This window comes from Protopterus annectens, chromosome 3.part0, assembly GCF_019279795.1.
Source record: "Protopterus annectens isolate FY-2018-M chromosome 3.part0, PAN1.0, whole genome shotgun sequence".
NCBI lineage: Eukaryota > Metazoa > Chordata > Ceratodontiformes > Protopteridae > Protopterus > Protopterus annectens.
In genome coordinates this window covers 238,318,260-238,340,827 of record NC_056731.1, presented here as the reverse complement: position 1 = coordinate 238,340,827, position 22,568 = coordinate 238,318,260, and positions in this window count along the sequence as shown.

The following is a 22,568-nucleotide window of genomic DNA, read 5'->3' as shown; positions in this document are numbered from 1 at the left end:
ACACACACACACACACACACACACACACTTGTTACTCAACCAATAAGCCCATAAGGCGTGACAACACAAAACCTAATGTGTTGGTCATAGGTGTCTCCATTGTGAGACACACGGCTGTTCCCCTCACCAGAATGGATACAAAGTGGGTTGCAGGTACTGCCTGTCAGGTGCCAGGATCTGTCAAGTCTCTTAAGCACTCAAGTCACTCAACCACAAGTACCAGTATGACTCTGTCATAGTCCACTTAGGGGTTAATGACTTGAGAAGTACCTCACTCAACTATATGAAGAGAGACATAACTAAGCTCTCAGATTATGTGTCACAGGCAAGTATAAGCTTAGCCTTAAGCAGCATTCTACCTTCTTCATGTATGATGCCACAATACAAACAAAACATTATTGACTTTAGCAATTGGCTTAGTGTGACACCCCTGCACTAGACCAGTAATCGAAGAGCCTCAATCCTCACCACTGGCAACAGTGGGAAATGTACACACTGGGAGGCTAAGAAGTACACACAGTAAAGTGCAATTTCCCTTAAGAGCACACAGAGATCACAGTTAGTCTGGGGCTCTTTTCTCCCTCTTTCTCCAGATCCCCAATAAGCCTTCCCACTGACACAGCTATAGGGTTGAGATCTCAGCTGAGTGGCCAAACCAAGATCTCCAGTACCCCCTATGTTGAACCAATTATTTGTGTCCCTGCCCAAGTAGCTGACACACACACTCCTTGAGATTTAATCTACATACAAACACACACACACACACACACACACACACACACACACACACACACACACACACACACACACACAACACACACACACTCCTAGAAAAGGCTGTCACAGGTTTACTAGCTATGCCCCCTTCTGCCCAGACTATAAGGTAGTTCTGACTGCCACCAGCCACTCTTTATCAACTACTTTAAGGCCCGTAACAAAGGGTGTGTAATCCTACTGTTTATTATTACTATTAATCCAAAAGGTTGTCTGGCCAAGAGCAAGGCTACTTAGAAGTGGCCTGCACAGTGTCACCAAATAGATATGTAAGTACAAATAAATAAAGAATGCATCTAAGCTATACTTTACTATATACCTATCTGAATCTAAAGGAGTTACTATGCCCTAAAAACTTACTTACAGCAAGGCAAGTGCAGATGTGGTGAGAGTGGATATTTCCAGGTCAAAGACAAAATACAAAATGCCCTCTTTCTCTCTGTCAAACAGTTCTTAAATTAATATCAAATATTACTGCTGGGTTAGCTTGGATGACATAACTTTTTGGTCACCTGACTTTATTTCCCAAGCTAAACCCCAATGTTAGAAACTACCCACATTTAACATCTCTCTGTGAAAATACATAGCCTTCAGATATTTGCAACTGCTAGAAGACATAAAACAATAAAACACTTACAAAACAACACAGAGAGTCCCCTAGTTTAGACATCCTGTCTCCTACTGACTAAAACTGAGAGATAACTTTTATTGCACAGTCGTAAAACAATTTAATTTCAACTATTTTCTTGAAGTTTTGCAAGTTAACCCTCTATGTTCTAGTTTCCACTGTTAAAACATATACATTACACTAGTACAATAGTCTATATACATTTCTGTTCTAAGCAGGCAGGGCATGATGTGGTTACAGTTTAGTGGCTCAGTACTAGTTCAAACACAGTGGTAACTCAAACAATTGCATCATGCTGATATTCACAGATGACATATAACTATTTAGAAAATTCCATATAGCTGGGTTGGCAGTATCTCCTTCTGTCACACTTCTATATAAATCATATTAATATTCACAAATGATGTATAATTATTTATAAAATTCCAGCTAGTGAGGATGGCAGCATTTCCCTTTGTCACACTTCTTCCCCCCAAAAAAACTCAAGCTACTTTTTCAAGTGACCCTTGAGAAAATCTGCTTGAAAGGGTTGACCATATCTGGGAATACCTTACCCTATTCCTGTCTTGAGAGCTCATATGCATTGGCATTGCTAATACCACTGCAGTGCTGCACTGTCATATCATATGCCTGCAACTCTAGGCTCCACCATAGTAACTTGACATTTTGCCAACTGGCTCAATGTAGCCAAGCTAAGGGATTGTGGTCTGTAGGTACAGTGAATTTCTTTCCATACAGATAAGGCTGAAGTTTCTGTAGTGCCCACACTATGGCTAGACATCTACAGCTGCATAGCATTCCTCCCTGGGTTGAAGCCTATGGCTGAGATATACTACTGGGTGCTCATCTCCCTCTGAGGAAACCTGGCTGAGTACAGCCCCCATCCCATGGTTTGAAGCATCCACCTGCACAACCAATTCTTTGCTGTAATCTGGACTGGCTAACTCAGGGGGTCCTCCCAAAGCTCCTTTAAGCTTCTGGAATGCTTGCTCATATGCTGGGTCCACACTACCTTATCTGGCTTGTTTTTCCTTGTCAGGTCTGTGAGGGGAGCAGCTATGGTACTATAATTGGAGACAAACTTTCTGTAGTACCCTGCAGTCCCTAAGAATGCCCTCACCTGCTTTTTGATAACAGGGCCAGGCCATGCCTGAATGGCTTCCACTTTGGCAGGTTCTGGCCTGATCTTACCACTCCTCACTCTATGTCCCAGGTAGGAGACCTCTGCCATACCCACCTGACATTTGCTGGGCTTAATGGTCAATTCTGTCCTCTGTAGTCTGCCCAGCACCTCCCTGACATGCTGAAGGTGCTGTTGCTAGGAATGGCTGTAGATGGCAATATCATCCAGGTAAGCAAGGTCAAAATCTCCTGCTCCTGATAGGATATGATCTACCAGCCTCTGGAAAGTAATTGGTGCATTTTTCATCCCAAAGGACATCTTTGTGAGCTCATACTAACCGAAAGGAGTCACAAAGGCTCTACTTAATACAGAGAGAACATTTGAGAAGGCCAGCCCACTTAGTTTCTTAACCTTGAACTTTTCTTCTGCTCCTCCTTGGATGCACTTTATTTTGCTTTTGCCTCTTCTTAAAAGCACTCAATTGTATTTATTCTTCTGCATTTATTACTTCTTGGTAGTAGCCTGATTAAATTGTACCTGTTATTCTAAGCCTTTTGGTTTAAGCACTTGGGCTTCATACCAGTTGTTTTACATTAAGAAGGTTTGTGGTCTGCATTGTTGTGGCAGGATAGGTAGCTTACATCATTCTATGTTTGAAATTGCTGATTAAAGGCTCAGTTTCTGTTATTCTAAAAGTGTATTAGTTCGGGTTTAAACACTTGGGCTTCAGGCCAGTTATTTTTCATTAAGAAGGTTTGTGGTCTGCACTCTTGTAGAGGAGAGACTAGATTCTGCCCTTTTGAGCTGGGAATTTGTGGTTAAAGGCTTATTGTGCCTGCTTATTTGAACTGTTTCTTCCTGAAATTGGTGTGCCTTGTTTGCTGTAGCATAGACTAGATTCAGGCATGGTGAATCTAGCTTTGTTTGTATAACTTGAGAACTAATCCAGGCCATCTTTTTTGGAGAAGGTTCCCCTGCACCCTAGTGGCAGGAGTGTGCAGTTAGAACTTGTCTGGTTGAAGACTGCTGGAACAGGGCTCAGTTTTGAGCTTTTTTACTGGTTAATTGGGTAATTTGTTTAAATCAGTTTGCTCGTTTTCTATTGTTATATAAAAATTGCACTTTATTCATCTCCTTTTACTGTATTTATGTTTCTTCCTACTTTATTACTTTATTTTGCTTTTGCTGCTTGTTTTTAAAAATACTTAATTGCATTCTGCTACATTTATTACTGCTTGTTAGTAGCCTGATTAAATTGCAACTGTTATTCTAAGCCTTTGGTTGAAGCACTTGGGCTTCAGACCAGTTATTTTACATTAAGAAGGTTTGTGGTCTGCACTGTTGTGGCAGGACAGGTAGCTTACATCCTTCTAAGTTGGGAGTTACTGATTGAAGGTTTAGTGTCTGTTATTCTAAAAGTGTATTAGTTCTGGTTTAAGCACTTGGGCGTCAAGCCAGTTATTTTACATTAAGCAGGTGTGGTCTGCACTCTTGTGGGAGGAGAGGGTAGATTCTGCCGTTCTGAGCTGGGAGTTTCTGGTTAAAGGCTTATTGTGCCTGCTTATTTGAACTGTTTCTTTCTGAAATAGGTGCACCTTGTTTTCTGTAGCATAGACTAAATTGAGACCTGCTGAATCTAGCTTTGTTTGTATAACTTGAGTACTAATCCATACCATCTTTTTTCAGAAAAGGTTCCCCTGCACCCTAGTGGCAGGAGTGTGCAGTTAGAACTCTTCTGATCGAAGACTGCTGGAATGGGGCTCAGTTTTTAGCTTTTTATTGGTTAATTGGTTCATTTGTTTAAATCAGTTTTCTCATTTGCTACTGTTATATTAAAAAAAATACACTTTATGCATTGCCGCTTAGCTAGGGTTAATCTATTACAGGCGCCTTAAAGTCTGCTCTTCAAATTTTCACTTAGAACTAGCCAGCTTTTTTAGTTTTAGCACTCAAATCTGTTTTGTTGAGCTCAGCACTTGTTCAGAACTCATTGTAAGCACTAAATAAGCTACAAAATACTACAGCACTCAACTTTCCTCACTTGTCTAGAGGAAAACAGTTTTTAGTACTTAATAAATAAGCGCCTATCCAGGCATGTCTAAGGGTCAGCTCCCGGTGTTTTCTCCTGTCTACCTGATGAATCTGGGCATCTTGGGGCAATGCAGCAACCCTCTCCTCCTACTACCCAACACTACAACCTGTGAGATATGCACTTATATAGCCAAATTGGAAGCAAAGCTCTCTTCACCCAAGACTGGACTAGACAGTCAAGAGGAGAAGGTAAACACTTGCACTACACCACATTCATCACATAGTCCCTCAAACCCTACACCACCAAAAAAACACACACCTAGAAACACAAAACTCATACCTACATTCATGGAGGCTCTCAATAAAAATCTGCTCAAGCAACAGGGACCTCCAAAGCAGAAACGCAAGCAACCTCCACCCCGCAACACAACACAAATGAGACATAGCCCACAAACTCAGTGTGCAACTCAACCACAGCCCATAAGGCATAACAGCGTACCCAACACTCTAGTCATAGGTGACTCTATAGTCAGGCACACTGATGTTCCACTACCAGACTAAACAAGGAGAAGGCTATTTTCAGCTGCCTGTTGGGTGCCAGGATCCACCACATAACACATGCACTCAGGTCACTCTACAACAAGTACAAATATGACTCTGCCATTGTCCATGTTGGTGTGAATGACCTGAGACATACCTCCCTGGACAATATGAAAAGATACATGGAGGAGTTCTCCGATCTTGTAGCCCAGGCAGGTATGACCCTAGCCCTGAGTAGCATCCTGCCATCACCCAGACTGACACCACAGTACAAGGACAAAATGATTGACTTCAACAATTGGCTAAGCATCTGGTGTCATTCTAAGGGGATCCAGTATCTGTCTGCCTGGAATGACATGATTGACAGACCACGATGTTTTGTCAGAGATGGCCTGCACCTGTCACCCTTGGGATTCTGGATACTGGCTAAGGCTATTTCCACCCCTATAGTGCCTTTTTTTAGGCAAGGTTCAAATGACAAATTCACCACTGTAACAGGTACAAGCAAGCACAATCTGAGGGTAATGCTACTCAATGCTAAAAGTCTAAACCTCAAAATGCATTCACTCGAGGCACTCCTTAAAATGGAGAGCATCAACATCTGTGCAGTGACAGAGACCTGGTTCAAGGCTCCAGACTGCATTACCAGACTGTAATTCATACCACACCTTTCGGCCACCTAACCTGGACTGAAACACTAAAGGCGGAGGCGTGTCAATATTCATTTAGGATATCCACACCTCCAGGCTAGTTACTCAGCATAATGCATCCGAGATTATCCACGTGCAACTAACTTTGGGCAAGACCGCAATCCAAACTGTAACTTGTTACAGATCACCCACCATGCCCCAGTATTCCCACTCCTTATTTCTTGATACACTGGAAAATATTAGGGTACAACCCAACACCCTAATAATGGGCGATTTTAACTACCCCACCATTAAATGGAAAAACTACTCATGTACCAACTCTTTTGCTCAATGTTTTCTGGAATTCATAAATTTCAACACCTTGGATCAACTTATCCACACCCCCACCAGGGGCAGCAATATCCTAGACCTGGTCATTGCCAACATGGGTGACCGGTGTTCTACACCAGAGGTCAATTCCTCTTTGGTCAGATCCAACCACAAGCTAATCACCCTAGACATCCACGTCCTGCCCCCACCCCCCCATTAGGGAAACCACCTTAAAAAATTTCTCAAAAGCCAACTTCAAACTTCTTAAGACAGAAGTGGAAAACTTTGCGACACCCATGCAGATGGACAGTAGAGGTACGACTGCTGAATCCTACACAAACGCACTTTATAAGCACTTACACAAGTGCATGGATCGTGCTATCCCTAACAGAACCAAGATGCTATCCTTCAAAAAAAGAAAGCCAATCTGGTGGTCCCCTGCCATAGACAAACTCTACAACAGAAGAAAGAAGCTGTTGCAAAAAAGAGTAAAATCCCATGATTAGAGGAACTCCCTGGTCAGCCTCAGTAAGAAGCTGAGATCCCTCATAAAATCCTCCAAAGCTAGTTACGAAAGCAAAATTGCCACTGATTCTAAAGACAACCACAAAGCATTCTATAGCTATGTCAAGATACTCAATGGCACCACTCAGATCTGCTCTGAGTTACAGCACAATGGCACTAAATATACAGAACCAACTGATATTGCCAACATCATGGAAAATAGATTCAGTGCTAACTTTACCCCCCCTCACTCCTTAAAAGGCCCATCTCTATACCGGAAGAATGCAACGTTCCTGTAATCATGGCTGCACAGATAAAAGCCACACACTCCAAAGCGAAGAACACAGCATCCATGGAACCTGACAACATCCCAGGCTGCGTTCTACATGAACTACAGTATGAACTGGCACCCCACCTTAGCACCATGTTCAATCATAGCCTCACCTCAGACTCTGTGCCCACTGAATAGTGCACAGTGATGGTTATCCCACTCCACAAAGGTGAAGCCACCATGGACCCCAGGAACTACCAACCCATAAACCTAACGAGCCTGGTCTGCAAGGCCATGGAACGTATCATCGTGGAACTTATAAACAAAGACATTGGTACTCTCCAAACTCTGGACCCCACCCAGTTCTGGTTTGTAAAAGGCAGATCATATCTCCTAAACCTGATAGACTTCTTTGAAGCAGTCACCAAAGCCGTAGATGAGAGTAAGGTGGTTCACACAGCCTATCTAGATCTCACCAAGGCTTTTGACACCACCCCCCACTCTGGAATTATAGATAAACTCACTAAACTAGGTATAAATCCCTATGTCACAAGATGGGTTGCCAAATGGCTCACTGACAGAACCCACATTGTGAAAGTAGCACACTCCAAATCTGACTTCAGACCAGTGACAAGTGGAGTACCTCAGGATTCAGTCCTGGATCCTCTCCTGTTTGGTATCTACTTTTGTGAAGTACAGGCTAACACAGAAGGTTTTTGGCTAATGAAGTTTGGAGATGACTGCAAACTAGGAGCCATAATTGAAACTCCTAATGATCTGGACAGCCTACAAAAGGGCCTCACTGAGACAGATGCCTGGTGTCAAAGCCATGGCTTCAAGCTCAATGACAAAAAGTGCATTGTCATCCCCTTTAGTAAAAACTCTGTACCCATGAACTACCACATAGGTGGTAGTCTACTTAACACCAAAAGTGTGATAAGAGACCTTGGGACACAGATGGACAGTAGTCTCTCCTTTGATAATCACATTGCCACAATACTCAGGAAATCTTTCTACGTGGCACACCTCATCACAAAAGGTCATTGTTCCCCTCTACTCATCACTCATTAGACCCATTATAGAGTACAATGCCCCTTTTGGTATGTACTTCACATGACATCTACAACAACTGGAAAGGCCACAGAAATACCTCACAAAGAGAATTACCAGCCTCAAACAGATGCCCTAAGCAGACTATCTCAAAAAACTCCAGCTTTATTCCGTCCCATATCGCCTACTCAGAGGCGATCTCTGCCTAACATACAAAGCTATGTCAAACCCAAAGCTATTGGACATGCTCTATTTAAAGAAATCCCAATCCCACCAATCTACATACTCTAGGGACCTAAACCTTGTCACTACAATAAACAGAACATGCTGAAGGGATAGATTCCTGTCCCAGAGACTTCCCATACTCTGGAACAAACTACCTAACTATATTAAACAAAGCTCCTCATTAGCACTCTTCAAGAAAAATCTTGATGATTGGATAGGAAATAGGAAATTTTCCCCAGGATCACCTCTGTGGCTCTACTTGACAGGGGCACAGGAAAAAAAATTCTTGGGTGGCAAAAACCAGGGTACCATTTTGTCTAGGCTTATATAGGCCCTAGGGCCAATAGCCTAGTACCTGCCTATGAACCTATGAACCTCTCTCTAGCACTGGGAGTCAGTGGCACCTTCCCATAACCTTTGGTAAGATCAATTGTGGTAAGATACTTAGCCCCTCCCAGCTGCTCTAGGGCTTCATCTGTCCTAGGCATGGGGTAAGCCTCTGACTCTGTGTGACTATTTAAGTTCCTGTAGTCCACACAATGCTTGGTGCTGTCATCCTTTTTTGGTACCAGCACCACTGGGGAGGCCCAGGGACTGCTGGACTCCTGAATTATCCCTAATTCCAATAGTTCCTGTATCTCCTCTCTCAGATTCTGTTTGACCCTCTTGGGCACCATATAAGGGGCCTGCTTAATAGGCCTTTGAGGTCCTGTATCCACATGGTGTTACGCCAGGTGGGTGCACACTGGGTCCCAGTGAACATGTCCCCAAACCTCTGTAACACTGCTTGGATTTCTCGAACCTGGGTAGGGGATGGCTGCTGGGACATTGCTACCTCTTCCACTGAGGTGTCAGTCTGAGCCTCTGAGGAGATCAGTCACCAGATCCCCCTCAGTCTCCTGCTGCCATCCACTGCAAATACTCAGCACAAAGGCCTCTTTATCATGGTAAGGTTTTCTCATGTTAACAAAGTACAATTTATGCCCGTCCCTCCTGCCTAGCAGTTCTACCATGTAGTTAACATCACTGACCTTCCTTACCACCTTAAAGGGTCCCAACAAAGTTGCCTGCAGCTTGTTGTGTCTGACAGGCATGAGGACCATAACCTGCTGCCGTACAGCACACTCTCTAGCTCGAGCATTCCTTTCATACCAGACCTTTTTCTGCTGTTGGGCTTCTGCTGGGTTTTCCTGGGCCAAGCCCATGAGTTCCTTGAGTCTTTTCTTGAGGTTTAGGACATATGCCACAACATACTCCTTCTGGGATTAACACTCACCCTCCCATTCATCTCAAATCAAATCTAGAGGTCCCCTCCTCCTATGCCCATGCAGCAACTCAAAGGGTGAAAACCTGTGTCTTCCTGGGGCACCTTCCTGTAAGCAAACAACAGATGGGGAAATATTTGTCCCACTCCCTCTCAAACTGGTCTGCAAATGCCCTTAGCATGGCCTTTAGTGCAGAATTTAACCTGTCAATTAGACCATTAGTCTGGGGATGGTAGGGGTGGTCTTTAGGTTCTTCATCCCACAGTGCTTCCACAGATAAGCCAGCAGGTCTGACATGAAATTGACACCTCTGTTAGTCAGTATTTCTTTTGGGAAACCTACCCTTCTGAAAATCTGTAAGAAAGCATTTGCCACCTTTTCAGCCTCAATGGAGGACATAGCCACTGTCTCAAGGTATCTGGTAGCATAATCTACTACCACTAGGATATACATTTTCCTTGTGGAACTTGGGGTACTCAGAGTTACCATGATATCCATAACTACCCTCTGAAATGGCTCCTCGATCACAGACAATGACATTAAATGAGCTTTCACCTTGTCTCCTGCTTTGCCTACCTTTTGGGACTGCTCCCAGGTCCTGCAGTACCCTGTTACATTTCTAGAAATCCCAGGCAAATACAAAGTTCTGCATAATACGTCTCTCTGTATGCTTTATGCCCATATGACCTGCAAAGGGAATATCATGGACTATGACTTAGGAGTGCCAGAGGATAGGCTCTGGGCACTACCAACTGCTGTATCCTCTCACCCTCTAGCCCTCCCTCAGGGATCCACTCTCTATACAGTAACCCTTTGTCCCAGTATACAGATTTCCCTTTTCCTTGACAATCATGTGCCTCAGTGTCTACCTCCCTTAGGCCTTCTAATGTAGGGTCTGAGTGCTGAGCCTGTCTCAACTCTTTCTTTGTAACCCTTCCCAGCTCCCCTTCTACAGGAAGTCTGACATACTCTAACATCAGTGTCTCACTGTCAGCCTGGGTACCACTACTCATCTCTGCCCTTGCAGTCACTCTGTCCAAGGAAACATCAGTACCCACAAGCAGCTGTGGGTACTGATGTTCCCTTGGACATCAGTACCAACAAGCAGCTGTGGCTCACCATCAATCTCACTGCTACAGGATAGCTCCCTCTCTGAATTAACCACCATACCAGTCCTGGCTTCAAGTCTGCAGTCTGTCTGGGTCTCCCCCAAGCTACCAGACCCATATGCTTGTCTCCAAGCCTGACTGCATGTCACCGCATGCGCACGAGGTACCACATTATCAAAACCATTGCCTATCAGGACATCTGCAGGGATATCCTCAAACACTCCTACTTGCTGGCTTCCTTTTCCACCCTCCAAGTCAAGGTGAACCCTAGCCAAAGGTATTTGGAATGGGGTCCCTCCTAAAGCTCTGACTGGAGTAGACTGCCCAAGCAAGAAATACTCCTCTTAACCATTGCAGGCTTCAAAATGGTTATGTCAGAGGCTATGTGTCTCTTAGCAATGGCCTCTTTTCCACTTACAAAGATAGGATATAACCTCTTGTGGTAGTTTGGTACATTTGTTGTCTTAAGACAACTTACTGCTGGCATTTTGTCATTCCCACTTACTGGCTCTCCCACCTTTTGTTCCCCACCTTGCCTCTGTGGACATCTATATGCTACATGGCCCCACTGGTTGCATTTAAAACATTTAACCCTTGGTCCTGGACATGTACCTGGACTAGTGGCTTCCCCTGCTACTGGCAGACTCTGTTTGGGCAGTCTGGGCTTCCCACCGTGTTTTCCCTTAGACCCATGAGCAGCACTGGGTATCCATTTCCTGTGCAGGGATGCCCTGCTTGCTAGGTATAGGTCTCCCTTTTTCCCCAACTCATCTGCTGTGTTATATTCTCTATCCGCTAACCAGATTCTTATTTCCTCAGTCAAAGTGCTAAGGGCTTGTTGCAACACCAAAAGATCTGCCAGCCCTTCAAAACTAGTGACCTGATATCGATTCACCCCCCCTATGAAAATAAGTGCTGTGTTCAGCAATACATTCACACACACTATCATCTGCCTTCCATCTATGCTCACAATACTTTTTACTATAAGTGTCAGGCGTTAACTTTTCTAACAAATGATTTTTGAATGTAGTATAATTTAAGCAATCAGTATCAGACAATTTAGAAATCCCAGTTACAGCTTTACCATGGAGTAAGGGGGTCAGGAACCATACCCAGAGCCCTTGCTCAACATTATACTGTTTACATACCCTTTCAAACATATGAATGAAACTATCAAAATTATCCCCCTCTGTAAATTGTGGAAGAAATTTACTGACCTTTGTTGCTTCTGCAGTTTGGTTACTCCCTTCCTCATTACCTCCATGACCCTGACAAAGAGTCAGCATCTCCTTTTCATGTTGCCTCTGCCTCTCATTGACCTCATCTTACAGATGTCTCAGTCTTGCTGCTGTTTCTATTTCCAAATGTTTGGCCTCCAGGTCAAGTCTCATTAACTCCAGATGGATATTTAAGTCCTCTGTGGAAATGTTGACTGTCAATTTTATAAGAGTTGCACATCTCCAAGGCCAGCCTGGTTGTCCTCCTGATTGCTAGTCTGTGATGCAGCTATGCCCAAGGCTGCAATAATTTCTGCTTTAGTCAAGTTAGCATGCACCAGTCCTTTAGCTTGGCACATCTCAGACCACTGGCTCCTTGTCATCTTGCCACACTCCTTTGCTAACATACCTTCCTGCTCTCCTGGAATAATTAACCTAAAAAAATAAAACAATCGTGATATGAAACTCTGAATGCTCACTGTGTGGGTGATTGAGAATACAAACACATTCCTTAATGACTACTATCTACAGGCTACAGGAATTCAATATCCACATCACTGAATCTTTATATGTGGATATTCCACCACTACAAGCCAATTAATATGTGATGTCGATATCCCACCACTGCCAACCAATTAATATGTGATGCCACTGCACTGGCCCAGTAATCAAGGAGCCTCAATCCTCACTACTGGCAACAGTGGAGGATGTACACATGGAGGATGACAAGTACACACACGGTAAAGTGCAAATACACACAAACACACACACACACACACACACACACACACACACACACACACACACACACACACACACACACAATCTCTCCTGGGAAAGGCTGGCACAGGTTTACCAGCTATGCCCCCTTCTTTCCAGACTATAAGGTAATTCTAACTGCCATCAGCCACTCTTTATCAGCTACTTTATGGCCTTTAACAAAGGGTGTCCAATCCTACTGTGTAATGTTACTATTAATACAAATGGTAGTCTGACCAAGAGCAAGGCTACTTAGGAGTGGCCTATACAGTGTCACCAAATAGATATGCAAGTACTCTAAGAGCTTAAATATCTCTAAACAGACTACCTGCAACTGAAAGGTTTAAATACATTTAATAGTAAATAATAAAAGAACAAGACAATACTCTGTAAGTTATCAGTTACATTAGAGTTGAAAATCACAGGAAATATTTAAAACAACATTGCAGGACAGTCTCAAATAAATAAAGAAAACATCTGTAAGCTATACTTTACTATATTCCTATCTGAATCTAAAAGAGTTAGTATGTCCTAAAAACTTACTTACAGCAAGGCAAGTGAAGATGTGGTGATAGTGGATGTTACCAGGTCAAAGACAAAATACCAAATGCCCTCTTTCTTTCTGTAAAAGAGTTCTTAAATTAATATCAAATATTACTGCTGGGTCAGCTTGGATGACACTACTTTATTGTCACCTGACTTTATTTCCCAAGCTAAATACCCATTGTCAGAAACTATCCACATTTAACATCTCTCTGTGAAAATACATAGCCTTCAAATGTTTGCAACTCCTAGAAGACATAAAATAATGAAAGACTTACAAAACAACACAGAGAGTCCCCTAGTATAGAAATCATGTCTCCTGTTGACAGAAACTGAAAGATAACTTTTATAGCACAGTCGTAAAACAATTTAATTTTAAACTATTTTCTTGAAGTTTTGCAAGCTACCCTCTATGTTCTAGTTTCCACTGTTAAAACATATACATTTACACAGTTACAGTAGTTTATATACATTTCTGTTCTAAGCCAGCAGGTCATACTGTCGTTACATTTTAGCTCCGTACATAACATAACATTCTAACACAGTGGCAGCACAAGCAATTGCATCATGCTGATATTTGCAAATGACATATAACTATTTACAAAATTTCTGCTAGCTGGGCTGGCAGTATTTCCCTTTGTCACACTTATTTTCTGGAGTCAGCCCAAGGGGATCCAATATCTGTCAGCCTGGGAAGATATGGTCGACAGGCTATGCTGCTTTGCCAGAGATGGTCTGCACCTGTCTCATCTATGCTTTTGGATACTGAGAAAGGTGCTAACCACCCCTATTGTGCCTTTTATAGGCAGTGTTGAAATAACCAACATCTGAACACAACAAAATGCTCTCTAGATAAGCTCAAGGTACTGCTGCTTAATGCTAGGAGTCTAGACAAGAAACTGCACTCCCTGGAAACACTTCTTACTTGGGAAGATGCTGACTTCTGAAACATGGTTCAAAGACATGGATAGCACCCCAGCCATGCAGGGCTGCAACATCTTCCATATGTTCAACACACAACACAAACTGAGCATAAAAGAACCAAAGGAGGAGGTGTATCAATTTTCTTTAAGGATAAGTACACTTCTAGACTGGTCAAACAGTATGAAACTCCTGAGCTACTCCATGTCCACTTAACTATAAGCAAAGACACCTACCACATCATAGCTAGCTATAGGTCCTCCACCATGATACAGGAAAAGCATAACATTTACCTGGACTTCAGAACTCACTTGCCATGCAGCCCAACACCTTACTTATGTGTGATTTTAACTATCCTGCCATCAACTGGGAAACATACATGACCACAAACTTCCTGGTGCAGAGTTTATTGGACTTTTTCAGTGAAAATATGCTGGAACAACTAGTCAGCACACCCACAAGAGGCTCAAATGTCCTGGACATAGTACTCACTAACATGGGAGAGCATTGCACCCCCCCCACCCCATGTGTGATGTCCTCCCTAGTAAGAAACCAGATACCTCATCAAGCTCAAAAATTCTTAAGAATTTTTCATGGACAAATTACATGAAGCTAAAAATTCTTAAGAATTTTTCAAAGACAAATTACCTTCTACTAAATAATGGTATAAAACAGTTCAAAGCCTTTTTGAATGCAGATAACATGGACTCCTGTGCAGAGGTGTACGCCATTGTCCTGTACAGCCACTTAAGTAGTTGTATAGATTTGGCTGTACCTGACCAGACTAAAACCAGATCATTCTGAAAAAACAAGCCACCCTGGTGAACCCCTAGTATGAACAAGCTATACAATAAGTGAAACAAACTAATGTCCAAGAACAAGAGAGAACTGGCTCAGCAGAGGAAGAAATCCCTCTCCAGCTTAAACAAACAAATTAGAGATCTTGTAAGATCTCCAAAGCCAATTCTGAAGTAAAAATAGCCTCTGTCGCTAAGCATAATTAAAAGGCATTCTTTAACTACATCTGAAATCTACAAGGGCATACCCAGCTATGTGCTGAATTGGTTGTGGATGGCACCACCCATACTCAAATGGAAGTAATAATCAACCTTCTAGCTACAGATTTGGAGCCAACTTTACCCCCTGCCCTCTCCAGTTATCCCCCAAAGTATACCTGCCACCAGTTGCAATGGGAATGTCATTACATCTTTTATACATACAACCCCACACCATGGGCACTTTACTTAAGATTTTTGAATGATATATTTATTCTGTGGAAGAGCTCCCATGCTGACATTGTTTCATTCACTGACTATATAAATAATTCAACTGCTTATTTAAAATTTAGCCAGTTGGTAGGTGTACATAGTATCAGCTACCTAGATGTGGAAATAACATGGGATTCAAATGAAAGGAAGTTAGTAACATCTACAATAAACCTACATATTCTAACAGCCTTCTACATTTTTCAAGTAATCATCTGGAACATCATAAAAGGGGCATTGTAAAGGGGTGATTTCGTCACCTCACCAGATTAGTATCTGAGGATGTAACTTTTGAGCAAGAAGGCAGCAAGCTTACCCAAATGTATCTATCTCGAGGGTACCCCTTGAATTTAATACAAAATGTATTTGGTGAAGTTAAATTAAAAAGGGAGAGGGTAGTTTGGTACCTTTACTTAGAAATAAAAATGAGGGGAAAACAAAGGTTTTTAAGAAAGTGGAGAATGAATATACAATTTCCTTTATTACTACATATACTGTAGATAGTTTTAATATTTTAAAAACCTAGAAAGACAACTGGAGAATTTTTAGTGCTTTGAAAGTACCCATTGTTTGATAAAAAAGACCCCCCATATTATTTACAAAAAGGAAAGAAGTATTAAACAGTATATTGAAACAGGGGAGTGAAATGTTACCCAGTATACATGGAAGGAACATGGTTGTTTTAAATCTGGTGTTTGCCCTCAATGTAAATATATTTATGAAGCTGGGGAGATGGTTATAAATAATTGTTTAGGAAAATGTGGTTTCCACTGTACTTGTAATTCATTGGGGGTAGTTTATGCTGTAATATGTCTATCTTGTAGTGGATTTTATGTGGGGAAAACCCAGAGATGTTTTACAGAATGCATTTATGAACACAGTTTAGATATAAAACATAAAAGAGAACATAATGCTCTATGCAAGCATATTTCAGTTTTTCTCACACATAACTTCCTATTTTTGGGATAGATATGGTTAAAGAAGATATTGGGGGGGGGGGACCTGGGAAAACCTTATTGAATTACGTGAGTTAAGATGGCAAATAAAACTTAACTCTCTGGTGCCACCAGGTTTGAATGAGAATTGTTCCATAATTAGTGCATCAAAATTGAGGTATTACACTATTTGATTACATAGGTATATTTTTATAATTATTATATTTTTTATAACTAATATTTCATACACATCTAGTTGATTATGGTTGGAAATTGGATTATAAATTAGGTTTTTTATAACTAATTAAATGCAATTATTTAATGGGAAAGTGTATTTAAAATGTTTTTGTGTTTTATTGGTTGGGGTAGGTCATGTAATTATTTGAGCAGGTTTTATAAACTGTGAGAATGTAATTGTATTTTGATTCTGATGAAGTCTTGGCTATAATCTGATGAAAGTGCTAAAACAGTTGTTTGGAATAAAAAGTTATTTGGACTGACATCCCTAGTGTTGCTTCCTTTCCAGTCATTGGTACCTAAGTTTGTAAGAACTCTATGGCCATTAGCCTAGTAACCTTGTATGAACCTATGAACTTATGAAACTATGAGTGCTGACTGCCATGCAATGCCGCTTAGCATGTTTGCATGAAGGAAGACAAAAGAAGTAACAATGTATCTTTTTTGCAAGCTCCCATGTATCTTTTTTGTCTAGAGCTATAAGATGTGTTTGCACACAGGTGAGCAATTTGCAAATGAGACAGGCAAAGGTGAAAATACATTTTCTTTGTAAAAAATTCTTAGTAAAAATATAATGTGGACTTGAACCACAGTCTAAGTCTCATGTCCTACATGCCTCAACATCTTTATAAAGTGTGTTACACACATAGTTGAATCACAGCTGTAAATTATGCTGTCCATATATCATCCAAACTGAGATTAAAATTTAAATACTGACATGTTTCATTGTGTGTATGCTAAGCTGCAACCACACAAATATTAATATTTTAAAAAAATTAAAAAAAAAATACATTTTAACACATCACATAATTTTGCACAGCTCTGGATTTGAACTATCATGCTACTGAAACTACAAAACACAGTGGGAGTGTATTATCTCTTCTTGCTACAGACTCAGCTTTGCAGCAGAAAAGCAAATTATGTGCATACAAACAATTCCCATTTCCTCTACAGTATTAACAGGACATACACTTGTACATTCTCATTCGGTTGTATAGATGTTGCTTACATATTCATTACAATAAGTGATCAAACAACCATTTTTGAATATCTTTGCACAAATACAGCTCTGTCTTCTCTTTTTATTGTGTTCATTCTTCCCTTATCTCTGCTGTAATGTCAGATATGCATTCTGTAGTACATTTTGTATCATTCACCTTTAACTCGATGGTAAAAACTATATGACAGTGAGAAAGATTTATCAGTACAGGCAGGAGAGTTTTCTACTATTGAACATAAATGAGACTTGTGTTGTTTAGTTCCATTTAAAATGTTGCTAAAGTTACTTCTACACTTTGTAAGTGTATCCTGAGTGACACACCCAATGCAGGTAAGGTAGTCTGAATTGCTGTTGTGTCTTTTTTCTCCCAACTACTAATCATTCCCAGCTGCAATCTATTAGCAACTAACAGCGAGGTATTGCCTAAACTATGTTTACACCTGGAACACAAAGTCAAAAGTTTGGTATTCAGCAATTCTAATGAGTTCACACCTCATTTGCATCTTCACCATGCTCAGTAGCCTGAATCTGTACTATATAATGGTAACCGTATAGCTAGGGAACTTGAAGGTAAGGTGACTTGTGTATTTGGACAAAATAGAAGCTTGCTATTTCTTTTTGATTTATCTGCATATAAGGCTTCTAATTTGGCTAAGGTATGCTTGTATTTTTCATGTACATTCTAGATTTTGTAACATGTTACAAAGCAATTTATATATCAAGTAGAACATGGGACTTTTATCTGTATGCATTTCTTATAGTTCATTATTGGCATAGGTATTTTTGGCAAGCATTTACATTTTTTCAGATAGACAGGCTATTAAGTTTCATCACAAGTGTTATTGTTATTTTACAATCTTCTATGCTATTGCAAAGAAATGTAATGTACTTGCCACTGATGTAGGTGTTATACTTCTGAGATGGCCCAAAGACACCTCCAGCGGAGTGGTGGGCACAGTGAGAGGTGATGTATAATCATATAAAATTGATGTGGTATCCCTTGGTCTGTACACACCTTTATTTGCTTGTTTTGGGGGTGGGGAGCCACCTACCATTTGTGTGCTGCCAGAAGAAAAGTGTGCTTCAAGTGTTTTCTTTGAAAATGTGTAGGCATCCTGATATTTCAGTGGGAAACATAATACTTTGCTAAAGTGGTATTCATTGGTTTGGGTACATATTGGTCTGTATGTGAGGTTGAGGTTGGGCAACCATATAACCTTCAGTTTTAATAACTTAAATGTGTGTTTCCAGTGTTTAATGTTGACAAATGTGTATGCAAGCAAAACTTTAGATAGGTGATATTAATGTGCTATATCCTTCTCTGTTTTATGTCACATAGGCTTATTGCACCAAAGCACACAAATCCACATAACCCCCCTTTCAGTGACTCAGAAAATTATGTAATAGTGCAGACATTCAGGCACCATGGTGCCTTTCTGCTTAAGAGAGGATGTGTGGATATGGCTGCCAGAATGCAGATTTAAAAGCAGTTAGTGAACAATGTCAATGTAGTAGGGTGTCAAACCAGGACTTATGATCAGGTGCATCATAGGGCCACTAATATAATTTCATCAGCGCCGAGGAGAGCAGCAGCAGCAGTTGCCTATGAACAACTGGCTACAGGGGTGGGGGCCTTGCTGACAAGCCCCTGCTGACACCAAATGAGTTCCTGTCCACTGTCAGAGATCCAGACATCTCATAGGAAACTGCACACCAGTATGTGCTTGATGTCAGTACTGACACATCTGGGAGGACAACTGTGTCCTAGGAGCAGCTTCCAGGTCAACTTACATATGTCAAGTTCTAGATTTGCTTATATAGTAAAATATATAATTTGACGAATACTTTCTGGGGGGATTTATTTTACTGTACCTATTGATAACTTAATAGATGTATATGACACAGTTGTTCATTACACATGGGCCGTGGATGGATGTGTCAGTCAAGTTTCTGTTAAAACTATTCTTACAGGACATATAGGCAATTGTGTATTCACTGTCCTCCTGTTTTATTCCCATTGTGATGTTTAATTTGTGTCCTTCCCTTGCTTCATTTCTTCCAGGACCATCCTGCCTACAAAGTGTGGAGTCATCTGCACATGGCAAGCACATGTTTTTTTTTAGTTTATTGATGACCATTCTTCAGATATATGCATTTATCTGCATGTGTCAGGTGGGTGTAATGAGTATTTGTATTGCTGTATCGTCTGCAATAGTGGGACCAGTGTTAGTGTGTTATCATATAAATTGTTTTAATATTTAGTGCAGTATTAATTTAATTCCTGTGCTTGTTGCTTAGTATCAGAGGTTATCCTGAAAGTAGAAGTGTAGGACTCTTATGTGAGCATATCTTGTAGCCGCGGATGATGATGGTGGCCAAACAGAAGGTGCAGAGGTTGAAACTGACACTGACGTTGACATTCAGCCATCATACAGTCAGTAGGCATATGCATACCTATTCCACTGAGCCCTCAGATATTGAACAGGTGGAGAGTGAAATACTTTATCAGGGTAGTGTGGTTACTGTAGCTTCAGTGATGGTTAACTCTGGTCATAGCCAAAGTGTGGATGTGGTGCCATGCAGGAAGATTGTTAGGGGTGCTTGGAGGTGACCTGCCATCCACCCTCCACCTGAACCTGATGTGTCATGACATGCCACTCAATATATGTTTAGGGTCATCATGGAGGCACATGCATGTTCCACTAGGGCTCCAAGGACACACTTAGGGTTGTAGATGTAGCATAGGCTGAAATGTATGACTGCCTCCATCTTGTGGCTGATTCAGTGGATCGGATGTGTGATGGAACACCTGCTGGAAGAGGGACAGCATCCATGTGGACGTAGGTTAGCAGTATCATCTGCTGTTAGCCAGTGTGGCCATGCTTGATCACACTCCCATAGTGGCAATACTCCCACTGCTCCATCAGTGGTTGAGGTGTCCACATCCAGATATGGTAGGCCATGGGGGCATGGTCCTGGGTGGGAGACCTTATCCAACAGACATCAGTCATGTTCAGGTAGCACCAGCACATCTGACCATGGGCATGGATGTGCCAATGCAACTCCTGGCAGAGCAAGTTCTTGCAGTCAGGGGTGACAACAATGAACTGTTAACTCTACCATACATGCCTTATACCTGTCTGACATGCCAGTATGTAGAGCTAGCACAGAGCTTGGCTGTGTTGTTGCAGACACTCACACACATGTTTCACCTCAAGTGCCCATACGGACACACACACACACACACACACACACACACACACACACACACACACACACATACACAAGGTACATGGGTCATTCATGACACTTGCAGCTCATTCTGTCTCACAGGCCATTTGATAATCAACTTAATTTCTGTCTGTCTTTCTTACTCACACTCACTCACTCCCTTTTGTGTCACTGTTGCCCCCCCCCCCCCAAACAACACCCTGTGCAAATGATGATAACTGTGCCATATCCTTGATTTTCTATTTTTTGGATTCAGAGATACATAAGTCCTTTTTCTGATGCCCAGGGTGCATAGCTGACTGAATGCTTAGTATATATGTATTTATGATGCTCTTTTGAAAATTGTACTGCTTTCTTACAGGTTTTTGTATTGAGTTTATCTTTGATGCATGAGGCTTATTAGTTGATAAATATCAGACATCTATGGACATAAGTCAATCCTGTGTCATGTGTTGATGTCACTGCTGAAAAACTCACACACCTTCTACTTAGGTACATTTGCAAGTAACAGTATGCTAGGATCTGCCATTCCTTTGTGTTCTTACCCATTTATTTTCCTGTTCCAGGTTCAACAGTTATCTTGATAGTCCAGCAGGTACAAGTGTTTTAATTTGGGGCTGACTGTGTGTGATGCTTGCAGTACACAGCCATTGCATGGCTAAGTAAAGGTTGTGATCATTGTCTTGCATCAATTTTACTGTATGTATGTGCATAGAATAAAAGTTATGCTCCTAATCTGGTCAGCATATCTGCTATCCATTTTCTCTTGGCCAGGGTAAGGGCATACTGTGCACACCTACATCTGCCTACACCCACAGAAGCTGGTGGTTCCTCCTCTGAGCCCTCACCTGTGTGTGGCTGTGGTATCCTTGCCAATAGTGGTGGGATGTATGCCTCTTCCCCTTGGTGTTCCTGTTGAAGCTGTTTTCTCAGGATAATATTGTGTAGAATAGCATAGACAGTGAAAATGTCAGCACAAGTAAGTATATCATACTGCAGGTCTTCCCCTTCAGCAGCCCAAACATATGCTCTATGGTATCTCTTGTTTGAGCATCTGCCCCATTATACCATTCTTCTGTGGGTGGGTGCACATTTCTGATGGGCGTCATCAGCCATGGTTTGAGTGCATGCCCAGCATCGCCCAGTAAATGAACTTGTGAGATATCCACCCTAGAAAGCCTCTGGTAGAGGTTTGATTTGTGCTAGATATAGGAGTTGTGGTAAGTGCTGGGGTTCCAGCACACACATTCAGGATGATTTGCTCAGCGTTTCATGTGACCTGGAAATTAATGTCGTGTAAGCCCTTTCAGTTTATGTGCATCCTTTCTTGTTCCCCAGGTGGTGCTTTGATCTCAATGTGATTGTAGTCTATGACACCCAGAACCTCAGGGAAGTATGCTATGGGGTAGAAATCCTATATAGTTGTAGCGCTGTCTTCAGGGGTAAGTGGAAAATGAATGTAGTCACTGGCATGCTGTAACATCACATTCAGGAATTGATGTAGAATCTTAAATGCTGATGCCTGTGCATGTCTTCTGTTGGTCTCTGGAAGATTTCTGTAACTAATATTCTAAGTGCTACATATGCTGTAGTCTCCACAGGTATTGGTACCTCTCAGTTTGCCCTTGCTCTCAGCTGAGGATGACAGAGGTTGCAGAGTTCCTGTAGTGTGTCTTTATCCACCCTGTATAGCTCTACTATTTCCACCTCATGCAAACCATGAAAAGGTAAATGGGGTATAAACACCCTTCTCCTTCTTGGCCAAGGTCAATTGGCAGCAGCAGGAGCATAGACTTGAGCCTGTTGTGCATACACATGCAGAAGAGCAACAGCAGCCCCTAACATTCTTTTTGTGTAGAGTAGTTTCCATGGCTGCATTCCAGTAGGTTTGGAATTTGCAGCCAAAACCTGCACTGAGTGTGTACAATTGCTTTATAGCTTATTGAATAGCTTCTCCATCTGGATTGGTTGATTAGCATGC